This window comes from Thunnus albacares, chromosome 20 (assembly GCF_914725855.1).
Source record: "Thunnus albacares chromosome 20, fThuAlb1.1, whole genome shotgun sequence".
Classification (NCBI taxonomy): Eukaryota; Metazoa; Chordata; class Actinopteri; order Scombriformes; family Scombridae; genus Thunnus; species Thunnus albacares.
Window position 1 is genome coordinate 8,543,410 of NC_058125.1, and position 14,960 is coordinate 8,558,369.

General features: G+C 40.2%; 1 protein-coding gene across 6 annotated transcripts in view; it reads left to right on the forward strand.

Moving 5' to 3' along the window:
* Window positions 1–14,960, forward strand: part of snx29 (sorting nexin 29) — a 149,392-nt gene that overhangs the window by 122,096 nt on the left and 12,336 nt on the right. The window lies entirely within an intron of this gene.

Genomic DNA, 14,960 nt, shown 5'->3' on the forward strand with positions numbered 1-14,960 from the left:
ACGGATGCATCAGAACCACTTAACACCTGAATTTTTTTTTTTTTTTTCCCCCCCTGATGTCCAACGGTTAATGTTTTCACCTTGCTGCAGTGTGGTCAGAGGTACAACAGACCTGAAACTTTCAGTTGGAAAATTTCAGTGAAAGGATTTTCAGAGCTTAATATATGTTACAAAGCCAAGTCACCTTGCAGTAATTATTTTCATCTCATAGTATGTTGTACTCTTTTTATAGAGTTCTTTTTCTTTTGTGCTGTTCTCCTCTTTGTTGAGTTTTCACGACATTTTCTTTCTATGCCCAAATTACCTTCCTCTTTGTTTGCTGTCGTGTTTTTATTTTTTGTATTATTCTGAAGCGAGCTGTTTTTATGAGCCTCTTGAGGTCTCTTTTCCTCACCCACACAGTTTGTATTTGTTCTCGCTTTTTAACGCTTTTTTATTACTTTACAAATATGCTGTGCCCACAATAATGGTGTTTGAGTCATGTAGCACTGTGGACAACAGATTTGAACATCCTTCAGCCAATTTGATACTAAAGAGCCTAAAATTATGTAGACAGAACCTAGAATCTCTTTCCATCACAAGGTCACATGGTCGGGTCAAAATCCCTTTTGCATCCACATTACATGGCCAATAAATATCAATTCTAATTTGGATGTCTGTGGCTTTGTCGTGAAGGACTTGGGGCAGCTCTGGGGTTGGCAGCGTTGCACAGTAGTCCCATAACTGAAAGCTGACAAGATTATGCCTCCACACACAGCCTGCGCTTGTCCTTTGGCAGTCATGTACTGTATCTTGTCATAGTGTCTTTAAAAAGGTTTCACTAGGCCCTAGATCCCTCCATTGGATGTTTTTGTGTGTCAAATCATAAATTGCAGTCCAGTGTTTCAGTGAATCTGTTAATTTATCAGTCATGTTACACGAATAACACAATACAAATTTAATTTCAGTTGACTAATTTGTGTTTCACAAGGTTACGTTCTCGTCGAAGGACTTCTGCCCTGCTGTGATCGTCTGCTTAATCAGTGATAGTGGCAACTATCTGGCTCAACTAACTGGCTCTGTCAAGGTTAAACCTGTTCTGTAGTAAAAGACATTCTATTAAATTTGGTGCAGTCATGGCTCTGTGTGTGTGTGTGTGTGACCATAGTTAAATTGGGATTGTCAGCAGTAACAGAGAAATCCCACATTAATATTTGTCTGTCATTCTATATGCTTTGAAAGCTTTGTATCGGCCCTGCTCACCCTATAGTGACCTGAATAGATGGTAGGTTCCAGTTCAGTGAGGCTGGGAAGGTAAAAGGTCAGTCACTGGTCTACAGGACTGTAAGAGGAGGGAGAATAGGCTGCAGCGTGCTGTGAGGCTGCAGGTTTTAGCTGATGCTTTTTCTTTCCTGCAATTTTAAGTTATTTTTGTTTCAATTCCCAGGGTTTTTGCCTCTGTTTCATTAATATTTATGTTGATAAATTTTCAGTTTTTGCATGTACTCTGGCCTAAATATATGATAAGACATAAAAGGGAGAATAACTCAAAAATCAAAAATGAACTAAATGTAAAAACAGATATAAGTTAATTGATGAGGGCAAGATGAATTGCATCCTATATGGAATGTAGTAACAAAATGCCATTATATGAAAGACAAGAGTTGCAAAGTTACAGGCGCTGATTTGATAAAGTGAGTAGCCTAACGTTTTGGTTTTCTTCTTATTAAAACTGCCTTTCCATGAGCAAAAACTTTACAGTCTGGTTCTCTTCTAAACATTTACTCAAAGTTGGGTATACAATACCCGTCAAAAGTCTGGACACACCTACTCATTCAAGGATTTTTTTTTATTTCTACTATTTTCTACATTGTAGAACAATACTGAAGACATCAAAACTATAAAATAACACATATGGAATCGTGGTATATAAAACATGTTAAAACCAAAATATCTTTCATATTTCAGATTCCTTAAAGTAGCCACCTTTTGCTTTGATGACAGCTTATTATTGGCAATGTCTTGCACCACCTTCATGAGAGACCTGGAATGCTTTTCCAACAGTCTTGAAGGAGTTCCCACATATGTTAAGCACTTGTTGGCTGCTTTTCCTTCACTCTGTGGTCCGACTCCTCCCAGACCATCTCAGTTGGGTTTAGGTCAGGTGATTTTTGAGGATTTTTGAATTACTCATGCATCAACTCTCAGACAGAAGCATGGTAGATGGTTTTCCTACTGGTTCAGTGGTGATGAAGGGCTGATGATGAGGAGCATCCTGGGAAGTGCTGAGCAGGGCGAAGCAGACTCAGTGATCCTTTGGTCGCCAGGGTAACAGCCAGATGATGAATCGTTGCAGTAGGTTCAATGAAACAGCTTCGGTTCACTGCTTCTCAGGTGGATGCATCCAGTCTCAGACTAGCTGAAGCCACGTAGTGGACACACACACACAGCAGAGAAGTGTCTCGGTCTCAGTGCATTCAGTGGCAGGCTGCAGAGTTGGATGTATGAAGCTCTAAACTAATCAGAAAAGTCCTCGTAAAAGTCTTAAAACAAAGTTTAACTACGCCGTAAAAAGAGGAGATTACAAAAATAATAGATTATCCAGATGTCAGATGGCACGGCTTGGCTTCTGCTTCTTAGTTGAGTCTCTTTCTGGAGCTCTCAGCTCCCAGTCATTAAAAAAAAAACAACAACACCTGAAATGCCAAGCCATCTCGGCTGCAGGGCTTAGTAGAACAAAGAGGAAGCAGCAGCGGTCAGCGAGGTAAAAAGCAGAAGAGGATCAACAGCCGCCTGACAAAGAGTTGTAAAAGCTTTTATAGTCTAGGAGGCGTGTTTTGAAAGAAATAGGATGCTTGGCGCTCTTTTGAGGGGCCGCTTTGATTACTAATTAATTCCTTTGTGTGGAGAGAAAAGCAATTGGTCTCCAATAAAGGGGAATAATTGTATTCCTATCAGATATCTGAAAATGATGCGCTTGCAAATTGAATACTCACTTGTTCTGTTGTCAGTGTCGTCAACACATCATGAAACAGCGGGAACACTTGCAAAATTGTAATATTGATCAACCACATAAAATACAGAATGAAATTAATAAACCTTCATTTTCTATTCTGTAATTAAATCCATAAAGAAAGCATTATCCTAGCAATCGAACCATAGCTAAATAATACAATACACTGGTTAATATCAAATAAATCAAATGCAATAATATGTGTGACTTTTAACTAACAAATTTTGAAGCAGAGTTTGAATTTCCATGATATCAATCTAATTAATAGTTCTAAAACACAGTAAAAGTAAACATTGGTTAGATAAGTCTAGATACATATTTTTACACATTTCATTTCTGACCAATTCAGACACTTATTGTATATAAGTGAAAAGAGAGGACTAAAGCAACTCCAAGGAATGCACCTTCTCCCAAAATGTATGACTTAAGATATAGGAGCTAGCAGAAGAAGGGATCCTTATGCCTTTAGGTCAGAGGTCATTGGGTCCGTGTGTGTGTGCTCCTGCACCTACACAGACAGACTGTTAGGCCAAAAGGAATCATAATGTTTTTGAAAAAATACAATTTTTCCTCTTATATTCCTGGGTTAATTATCTTACACCATGCTAATTAAATGTGCCTTGAATTCTGAATAAATCACCAACAGTGTCACCATCACACCAAACCACACATGTAGATACCATCTGTTCACCTTCACTGTGTCTCACAAAGACACGGTGATTGGAACCAAAAATCTCAAATTTGGACTCATCAGACCAAAGTACAGATTTCTGCTGGTCTAATGTCCATTGATTGTGTTTCTTGGCCCAAACAATTATTTTCTTCTTATTGGTCTTTCTCAATAGTGGTTTTGCAGCAGTTTGACCATGAAGACCAACAGTCTTCTTCACACTCATACTCATATTCACTCTCTCACAATGTTTGCACTTGATGATATTTTTTTTATTTATTGTTTTTTATGTATTTTACTGTGAGTGATGAATTTAAGACTAATTAAAAGTCATTTTACTTTCACATCTTTGTATTTATTCTATTAATCTGTGGTGTAGAGTTATATGGGGGCCGGGGGTGTTGAGGGTAGGCCATTTGCAGATACCCCTGAAAATCTCCCTCCTTTTCACAGCCTAACATTGGCAGGTATGAGATGTGTCTGCTGCTTGAACTCTGGGAAGCATTGATGTGGGCTCTAATCTCAGGTGCTGTTAATTGGTGATTTCTGAGGCTGGTAACTCGAATGAACTTATCCTCTGCAACAGAAGTAACTCTTGGTCTTCCTTTCCTGGGACGGTCCTAATGAGAGTCAGTTTCATCATAGCGTTTGATGGTTTTGCAACTGTACTTTAAGGAACTTTCAGAGTTCTTCAAATGTTCCAGATTGACAGACCTTCATGTCTGAAAGTAATGATATACTGTTGTTTCTCTTTGTTTAGTTGAGTTGCTCTTATCATAATATAGATTACTACAGTAGTCAAATAGGGCTATTTGCTGTGTACCAACACTACCTCGGTGCAACACAACTGATGGTCTCAAACACATTAAGAAGTCAAGAAATTCCACCAATTAACTTTTGACAAGGCACACCTGTTAACTGAAAACCAGGTGACTACCTCATGAAGCTGCTTAAGATATTGCCAGTAGTGCACAAAGCTGTCATCAAGGCAAACTGTGGCTACTTTGAGGAATCGAACATATGAAAGATATTTTGTTATCCATGCCATGTGCAACTGTTTTGTTATGACTATACTGTGTGCTCTTTTTGTGCTCCATACCATGTGATCATGGTCCTGGGTCAAAATGACTGAAGCTTTTAACAAAGTATGGACTCAGTTGAAGAGAATCTCTCATACATTACAAACTAGTGGATATTTAGTCCTTCAATCTGCAAAATTAATTAAATTTAGCAATTTGTTCATATTTTCAAAACCATATTCTCCCAGAACAGAAGTTTTGGAGAAACTTTCTAGAAAAAACAGAGCTAAAGGCCTCAGGGCCAGGCTGAAATGAAATGAGGGAGCAGGTGGAGGGCTTTATAGCTTAAAGATTTGATAAGTACCAGATTGGTGAAGTTTGTGTATGTGTGTGTGTGTGTGTCTGTCTAATGTGTATGTGTGTACATGAAAAACCATGAATTTATTTCTTAAAGCTGAAGCTGAACATCAGAGCAATTGTACACTGTGTGTGTGTGTGTGTGTGTGTGTTAGAGAGAGAGCGAGAGAGGGGCTGAATTTGTTTTGTGTACATGCCTGTGTGTGTGGCTAGGGGATAAGTGTGTGTGTGTGTGTGTGTGTGTAAAACGTTGCTGTTGTCAATGTGTGTGTCTGTCAACTGTGCGTGTGTGTGTGCGTGTGTGTGTGTGGTTGTCTTAGTAATCAGCAGGCCTGCCACGCTGAGTTTCCCTGTTATTGAAATCCAGTCAGTGTTTGTTTCTGGCTCTCTAGGAGCGCTTTATAGTGTCGCCAGCGGTGAGGGCCTTCTCTTCAGGTGAAGTGGGGAGCAGTGCTGCTGTAGGAAGCTGCAGTGAAGCTAACCAAGAGATTTTCATCAAACAACAATACTGACATTTTAAATGGTGCTAAAAATTCTGGTACAAACATATACTTCAGTTAAAGAAAGAAGCAGGGGGGGTTAGATTGTACTTGTACTGTAGTAGGAATTTAAAAAACAAATATTTTACAGAAGAATTGAACCTAATTTGTTGCTTTTTTGGTATATAGATAATGATACATGTTGTAAAAAGCTGAATTCATTTAATTTTGTCTTACATAAAACGCCACTCAGGCTATGACCAATAGACATAAAACCTGGTTTCTTCCCTGGTGATGTTATGCCAGGCCTGCACTGCAGCTATCGTCACTCATTGCTTGTTTTGGGGGCTTTTTGCCTTCAGTCTGGTCACATGAGACCCACTCCCCACACATTACTCCAAATAATGCTACTAGTGGTCAATGTATCAGTCAAAACACAACAAAAAGCAGGGTTTTGTCATCTAAAAGATACCAAGTAAAGAGAAAATGCTCAATTTATGATGATGTGATGAATTTATTGACTTCCAATTTTGATTGAACACTTTTCAAAACATTTAGTTCAGGGCTATGAAAAAGCCTGTGTCGATAAAAGATGTTACAGCTTTGCATCTCGTCTCTTTGTCCATCTGTTTCTGTCATTGTCTTCCTCTCTGTTTGTGTATTTGTATAGCTTTCACATCTCTGCCTCTGTTTCTGCTGCCATCTTCCTCTCAGTCTCTTTCATCCATTACAAAGGGACACTTTAACTACAGAGTTTTGCAAAATCCAAAGCTGCCTTTGACACACACACACACACACACACACACGCACACAAACACACAGGGCATCTCATTATTATGTGTGGCTAATGATGGAGAAATGTTAATGGCAGTGCGCCGTGAATGTCTGCTTTGTGGTTGCTGGAGTCAGGATGAAACACATGTCAGTGAACTGTCAACGGAGATCAGGTAGCAGCAACAATACACACCACCTGCAAACTGTAGTAAATGTCAAGGATTCTCTCAGTTTTATTATGCCTGTTAACATGCTCACACACACACACACACTTCTCAAAATGACTGACAGCAGAGAGAGACATAGCTAAAGTTGTCAAAGAGCATCAGCTATGCTATGGATTAAAGTCATTAGAAATCCTATGGAAATTTGCCTTGCATACCTAGCACATGTAACAGCTAACCTGCACACACTCACACATACGTTTTGTGAGATTATCTATGCTAACACTTGACTGACTTCTCAGGCTGCTTGCGTGCCAGTGCCCTGTGATTCGACTGTATAGCTAATCTCCTGCCTTGTGTGGTGTCAGGACTCATCACCAATGTAACACAGGAACATGTTGGGAAGGTGAATCACATCAGATGTGGGCTTTAAACTCCATGAATCACATGTTACATCTGACAAGACAGGATTTTGGACTAATATAAAGTATGCTAATCCCTCTGTTGTTTTTACTGGTTAAGTACACAGCTTTCAACCTTTCTCCAGTCACCTTGGGAACCTTCGCTGAACATTGTGCCTTTTCGTCCGGTCAACTTTTTATGCTGTAATTTTTTGAAAATATAAAATATGAAGAGTTTGTGTTTATGTGTGCAGACAATTCTTTGTTATCCTCTTCTTATTGTTTTAATATTTTAATTTTACTTAAAGCCATTTACCTTCTACTCGCCTACAACTTCCAGGTCAAGTTGCAATGACATTTACTTAAAGTAAAGTAAAACATTACTAAAGATATTGAACCATTTCCTTGAACTTATCTATGTTTATCCTGCAGCTGTTTGACTTCACACCTTATTTTAGTTAATTTGGAATCAGCCAAATATCACAAGATGCTGAGGAGTTTTTTCTCCCACAAATTTGGATCTGTTTGTCTCCCCTCCATCTCTAAATTGTGCATTGGATTTTCCTCTCTGAGCATATCATGAGGTCACTTGAGAGACGCTCTTATGGTTGACTTCTACTCTTCACTGTAATTCCCAGAAATGGAATAAATTTGGGCTCAGGTCTATAATATAACATTATCCCTCTGCCTTAATGAGGCCAGAATGATACACAGGTTTCAAGATTGATGTTACCTCAGTTTCACCTTGAACGGTGAAGCAAAAATAATGTGAAAAGTGAATTATATGTAAACTCTGGAAACAATTTTCAGAAGAGCAGCTTCATCATTAAATGCTAAAATGTACAACTCCAGCTCCAGGTCAAATCATTCGGTAAGTGAAGTTTGAAATTGTGCGGCTGACAGTTGACAGACATTACACTTATTTATTTATCTTCAGGATTAATGCAGGATAGATGACTAAAACATGGAGCCAAATGGTTTATGTGTCGACATTTGGGATAAGACCTCACTCTAATAAACCGGCTCATATAAAAACGTTTTGTAAATTAAAATCCGCTGCCTTCAGATTATTTTCTAGTGTTCATTTTACTCTTATTTACTTTTTTTTTTTTTTTAAATCATTTTACTCCTTCTGAACACTCACCCTCTCCTTTTTAATTTTATGTTGCTGACTGTGGCGCTTGGAAACCAGACACCTTAAGCTATCACTATATAATTAACAACCATGTAAACACTGTTGAGGGAATCATCATTTGGATTAATTTCATTCAGGGGAAAGAATTGGCTCATGTCACAACAACCGGTGGCAGAGTCGACCCCTGACAGTGGTAGCCGCGGCCCCTGCGAGGCCTCGTCACCATCAAGACTTTGCCTTTTTGACTCATTTGCGCAGCTGTGTCGAGTACTGTTAATGAGCTAATGAGACACTCCCTCTCCGCGGCTCCAAGCGCTTTGGGCAAGGCTGTCCAGCTGCGTAACCTAACAATACAGATGATGTTACACACACACACACAGATGCACACACACCCCATCGCCTGTGATAGCTCTTAACCAGCTGATTTGTCAGGGGCCTGGCCAGGCATACAGGCTAAATGTTCCCGAGTCGCGCCTGTCAAATCCCTCCTGATGTTAACGCTGAGACAGAAAAGGGCCAGAATGATGAAATCAAAGCCACGTTGTTGTCAGACCCCAGAGTCCAGCTGTCAGGTTTTTCTCACTGGCTGCATCTCATCCAGATTTTATGTTTTTTTGTCCGAAGGCGGTTTGCCGTTCTTTTTTTGCTCTCTTCCCCTCAATATCAATTTCTCTCATTTGCCCACTTGTATTACTGTCTCCCCTCCTGCTCACTCAAATCACACTACCGCCTCTGGCTTTGATAAAATCGCTTCATTTTTGGTGCGGGCTTTTATCTCTCTCTTTTTTTCCATCCAAGGCCGCGAACGGAGGCGCTGTGATTTTCTGTTCCCAGGAGCTACAGATTAAAAGAGAGACGCAGTGTAAACGAATTTCTCGGTGAATGCTGCACTGTGTCTTCCACTCTCAATCAGCATCTCTGTGTTGAGTAAGCAGCGATATCAGACTGTTTTAGTGGATGTATTTTTATAAGCCTTGACATCAACAATTGCAGACAAATCTTATTTGCAGGTGTATTATCTGCTTGCAAATGCAGGCCCCTGCCTCTGATCGCCTTGAATAAATTCAAAAGCGTATTTGACTTGAAACTTTCAACCAGAGAGGGCAGTTACACGCTGTGTTTCAGCATGGTGTTACTCTTTAACAGCACTAACAAACACTAAGGCAGTTGACATCTGCTGATGAGTCAGATCTGTTATCAAATATATTCATCACGTCACATTTCCTGTAATGTTGTGCGACATTTCTGAGAAGATGTTTACTTCAGTTAATTGAAGGCAGAAGTGATCATTAACATCAGCCAATCATGTGCTCCACCCATTAACAATAATACAATATTTAAATCTGCACAGAAATGCTGACTTAAACATGATGACTTGTACACTGGAGGGTTGAGGCAAGATGAAAACAATGATTAAAGCTAGTAATTGATTCTTTTTGACTTCTTAAATACCAGATCTGGTGAACTGGAGTGGGGTTCCATTGCTTTTTGATCATTGTGATTACAGTAACATTATATAAGATTCCCAAAAGGTAATGATACCAGAAAAAATGGCACTTATACAACCACCATTTGCCCTCGGCAGTCGCCCCCCTTTATACAAGTGAAGAGAGAGAGAAAGGAGTGCCAAGGCTGCCCTGATTAATTAATCAGAAACTACAAAGTGAATTATTAACCAGTCTTAGCATGTTGTGTTCACATATTATGCAATATACATGTTTTACGCTTTTAATTATGACAAGGAGACATTGTGGAGGTCTGGTACGAGCATTCCTGAATTGCCTGTGATGTTTTATGCATGGCGCGGACCCGCGGCTTGGTGAGTGTTTAAACGCAGCATTGAGAGAACAGCCTGTTCAGCCCCGCTGTGGTCCAGTGTGGGCTGACTTGGTGGAAAGTGTTGACCTTGTTTTGTTGCCAGCGTGTACCAACGCTGTCCACTCTCATTTAATTCAAGTGTACTGCAGGCTCAAATCAGCGCTCAGGTTGATGTTTGAAGTGGTGACCTGGGAGATTCTCTTTTAAAATGTAAAGTTGAGAAACTTTTTTTCATTTGTCTGGGAAAGACCTCCTATCAGGCTAATTAGAATGCAGGAAAGCCTTTTATGAAATGTTTGCTCACTGTCTGCTTGTATTGCCAAGACAGCAGCTTATTATGCAATCAGCGCGTTTGGACTGGGACCACCGTCACATGGCGTCCCTACATGCATCCTGTCTCTTTTTCACTGTAGAGAAATGAAACAAAAAAGGAGCCGCAGCAGGAATAAATATTTCTGTAAACACACAGCGGGATCGAAAGTATCGGTCAAGCACATTGATTTTCTGTTGGGGGGTAAAAAAAAGTGGTTGATACTGTAGGGTGTAGTTACTTTTCACTTCTGAAAGTGTTTTTTTTTTGTTGCCAAGCACATGTAGTTCTTTAGACATCCTATTTTTTTTTTCATCCCCCAGAATTGAACGCTGTAAAGCTGGCAGCAAATTCACTGAGCAGTTGTGGAGACCCCGACGCATATGTGACTATTTTACGCTTCTCTTCCATTGACAGCTCCCCTCTCCTGCTTATCTGTCCTCTCTAGGAAGTGACATTTAGCTGTGGTGTGTGTATGTGCATGTGCATACACACCCTATCTCTCTTTCTGCCTTTACATGACCATCTCATGATCCCACATTTCATGGTACATTTCATGCACATAACCACATGAGTCAACATACGCCGCTCCAAAGTATATAGAAAAGTGTTATCTTGCAGCCAGAATCAATGACATATAGAGGTGAAGGGAGCAAGAATCTACATAAGATGAACTATCTATAGCTTCCTATGTCTTCTCTCATGCCACAATGGTTGTACAGGATGTGTGTTGCCTCTGTAGAAGACAGAAATAGGCCAGGAGATGCTTAAATAAAGCCTTTCTCACCTTTATGCCGGTACGAAATGTACTTTCCCGCATGGATAATAATAATAGACTGATTTAGGCTCTATGTCATATCAGTATAGCGCTGTGTAGGGGAGGGGAGGAACCAAGGAGAGAGCAGTGTTTAGATAGATGGATGTAAGCAGACAGACGGAGAGAGGACAGGATCAGCGTTGTACCTGCATCAGTATGCCACAGTAGCTTCTGCTCTGCCCTCGCTGTTCCTCTCTGCAAACAAGAGACAGCACCTGGCCTCTTCAGCCCTCCTCTCTGTCTCCACAAGAGGATGAATCTGTCATGATGTCCATTAGTGTTATTACTGTTCTGACATCCATGAAAGCAGTCAGGGTGTCCCTTACTGTGTTGACATAGCATGAAACCGGCGCTGGCATGCACAGCCTAATCTGACACATCAGATTTACCCGCTCCTACCCCGTCTATTCTACCCGGCATGCAGCAGAGTCGAGGAGTTATCCACTCCTACTCCCCTAAACTTACATACTTATCCACTACTTGCAGCGACTGTGAACCTCTTATGTACTCCCCCATTTTAAAAGTTCTTTCCGGCTGCCGCGGTGCTTGACATCTATCTACTTTTTGGTGGGTTCAGAGTGGCAAAGTGTGGATTTAATGTACAGCACATCTAATATTCAGCTCACGAGTCTGTGGAAATTGAGTTGACATTTGCGGAGGTTCTTCTTATTTTCCACCTGTTGTGATGCAGGGCTGTGCTTGGAAACACACAGTATGATGCATTAGTAAATGAGTAACGTAATTAGCTCATTCCCTTACATTTTTAAAGTGATGAATAAGGTTGCATGCAATTGTATTTGGTTCACTATAACATGTCAAATCTTTGAATGACCAGTAGTCTCTTTACATGATTATTCAGAGAGTTGATTTTTTTTCTTCTAAAAACGTATCTTGTTTCTTGACTCATACTGATCAAATTTAAAATATTTATTTTGATGCTCCTTGGCACATGGGTGGAGTATAACCTGAACTTTTGTCCACCTCTGCAGAGACCAGAGTTCAGTTTCTTACAGAGGTGTCTCTGCTTATTGACTGTTTGGAAATGGGAAGCCAGTGAAGGATCATGTCTTTGTTGCTCTGCTAGGGAACAAAGAGAATCACAGCAGTGATTGACAGTTGGCTCACCTGCTGCTCTCCCTGGCTCCGGGACGCACACTGAATCAGACTATTGTCATAATATTTCAGTAAGGTTAATGTTACTTGATTATGAGACCTGACCTGTTAGCACAATTTAGCTAAAGTAGCTAATGTTAGCCCAAGTATGCATTGCTCAGTGTTCCCAGTAGGCTAGCGTTAGCTTTGGTCCGAGGTAGTGGGGTGTGTTTCCAGAACGTGAAAGGCAACATCTTGCACTCTTTAGTGGGAACGTCCTGGCTCCAAAGGGAAAAGATGGCACCAACTATAAGCTGCAAAACAAAATGTTTTGACAAAGGAGCACCTGAACACAGTTTTATATTTTTGCCAATTGTGAGCTCATTCTTTCAGTGAATATCAAGTGTTATACATCATATGATTCAGGGGAACCTGCTCTTTCTTTCTGGTGCAGTGTAAAGTCACCATCAAGCCATCATCAAAAAAAAACACCCAGTGAAAAAAAACTTGTGTTTTGTTGAATAACTCCATAGTCAACCAGGACATTTTTCTTTTCAACAGGAAAAGTTGTATTCAGGTGTTTTTTGAGCTCCATGTGAAGTTTGCTGCAAATCTACCTTTTTCTCAGTGAGTTACAGCCATTTATCTGCATATCGTCCAGGGTGTTTTTTTAGTCGACAATGTGACAGTATTTACATTTTGGTGCTGTCTTTATATTTTGGTCATTATCGAAAATAGACAACCTAATCTGTTGATATATGGAGGACTGCAATCGTTTACTTTTTGCACAGTGAGTGCACACAGTGACTCGAGTCAAGCCTATAAGCTAGCAAGTTTCTGTTCCCGTATCACGTTATTGCACGCACTGTAAATTGGCCCTGATGGTCGTAAAGGCACTGTTCAAGATGCCTCGGAAAGCTGAGAATCTCACAGTTCAGACAAAAAAAAGCTCATTGATATCGTAAACTGTTCCCAAGTGATTTAATGTTTTGTAGAACATGGCCTAATGTAGCGTTGACGCTACGCTCAGTTCCAGAGGGCTAATGAAAAATGAAAAAGAGAGAAAAATGCGGAGAAAAAGCAAATGAACTGCTGATTATGCACCACAGTCCCCCAAAGTAAGTAAATAAACAAGAAAGGGTAAAATACTAAGTATTAGTGTCAAATTATTGTTATTATTTCACATAAAAGTGAAAGTAATTGACTCTAAATGTACTATTTCTCTATATTTTATCTTAAGATTGTGTTGTATGTCTTGCTGTAAGCCAATTTTCTCATTAGGGCCAGTGGAGAATTTCATCATATGTATGTAGAAAGCATTGTGTGGATGTCACTGCTCCTGGGAGAAAAGCAGGTAACTTGTTGAAAACAAATGTGAACAGCCCCCATGGGCCTCTGATTTTAACAATTTATAAACTGACAGTAATTACATGGCACTTGTTGATTAATGAATGTGAACCCACATCAGTTCAGAGCTTTAATTGTGAATTGATATTTGACACTGTGTTATTAAATGCAGAATGTCTTCAATGAAGTGTCCCCTTATTTTCCCTTTGGTTTCCCATGGATGGATGTTCCACAGCCATTCAGCCCTGGTACCATAAAGTGTGTATTTTGAGGCAAGACAATGAAATTCACTCGGGACTTGGATTTTAGATCAAAAGAAAAACAGTAGTTTCAATTGAGGAAAATGTTGGCCTCCCGCAATGGCTGTTTGTTCCCGTCCCAAGCACCAGAGAGTAAAACGGAGCATTGCCCAGGCTTTGTTCTCAGCCTTGCTGGACACCGATTAGCCATGCTAGCAGCGGCCATGTGGCTCCATGCCTCTGCAGAGTCTCACAGTGAGGGAGGTCTGAATGCTCAAATGTCTGTGCCTGGTTTTTCTTCAACATCAGCAACCAAATCACAAAATAAACACAAATGCTAAATGTATTTTTAGTGGGGTTTTTTTATTGAATGTGGGCCATGGGCGATATTGGATTTGAAAGCCTGGTCATTGGCAGTGTTATGGACAATTTAGCCGGTTTTAACTGTAACCACATAGTTCACATGGACATGAATAGAGGATTTGATCCTGTTACAGCAACAAGACATCATCATTCCAGAGTCGCAAGTCTTTTAAGTCATAATATGCAACTTCTTGCCCCGAGGCAGCATGTGATTGTGAGACACATCTTCCTCCAATTGAGCTCTCTAACTTGAAACATTGTGCCTCATGCATGAATGTTTTCTTATTTTTCTCTTATGTTTGTTCTTGCAAAAAGCAATAAGGGGAAAATAAGACAATTCTGTGTGGGATTCAACAATCTCTGTTAACTGCCTGAACTTGTCCGAAATCGCTCGTTTAGCCTGATGAATGCCACCTGTTCATGAGAAGGTGCGTGTTTGTGAGATGTGATTGTTAGCAGAATCCACACCCCTAAAATTGACATATAAAGCTGCATGTTCTACTCCCTTTGTTGGCGAGTTTCATTCACAAAAAACTTTCCATCGCGTAAAAGCACATTGCAGCTTCAAGTCCTGCTTTCAGAAATCAGAAGGCAAACGCAAATGTAGGAATGACAGTAGGAGATCCGAAACAACTAGAAAACATGAATCGAGCTAACATGTCATCATAGCAGCTCTTCACTGTGACAGAAATAAAGAGGGAATGTTAGAGTTAGATGCTAAAAAAACATCTTTCATAAGCAAAGCACTCCTTGATGGGAGTTGGTCATGTGACAGAGATATTAGAGGAGACTATCATAGTCTACAGGTGATGTTACACTGTCAGCTGCAACACGAGATGATGCTGGACAGAGACCTGCAGAGAGACACAGGAGCAGCAATTTTAAGAATGAATCTGTTTGTACGAGAGGTTCTCGCATGAGGCCCGCTGTTTGACTTGAGGCTGAGGAAAGCTGCATGTGTACAGCCAACAACATGGAAGAAT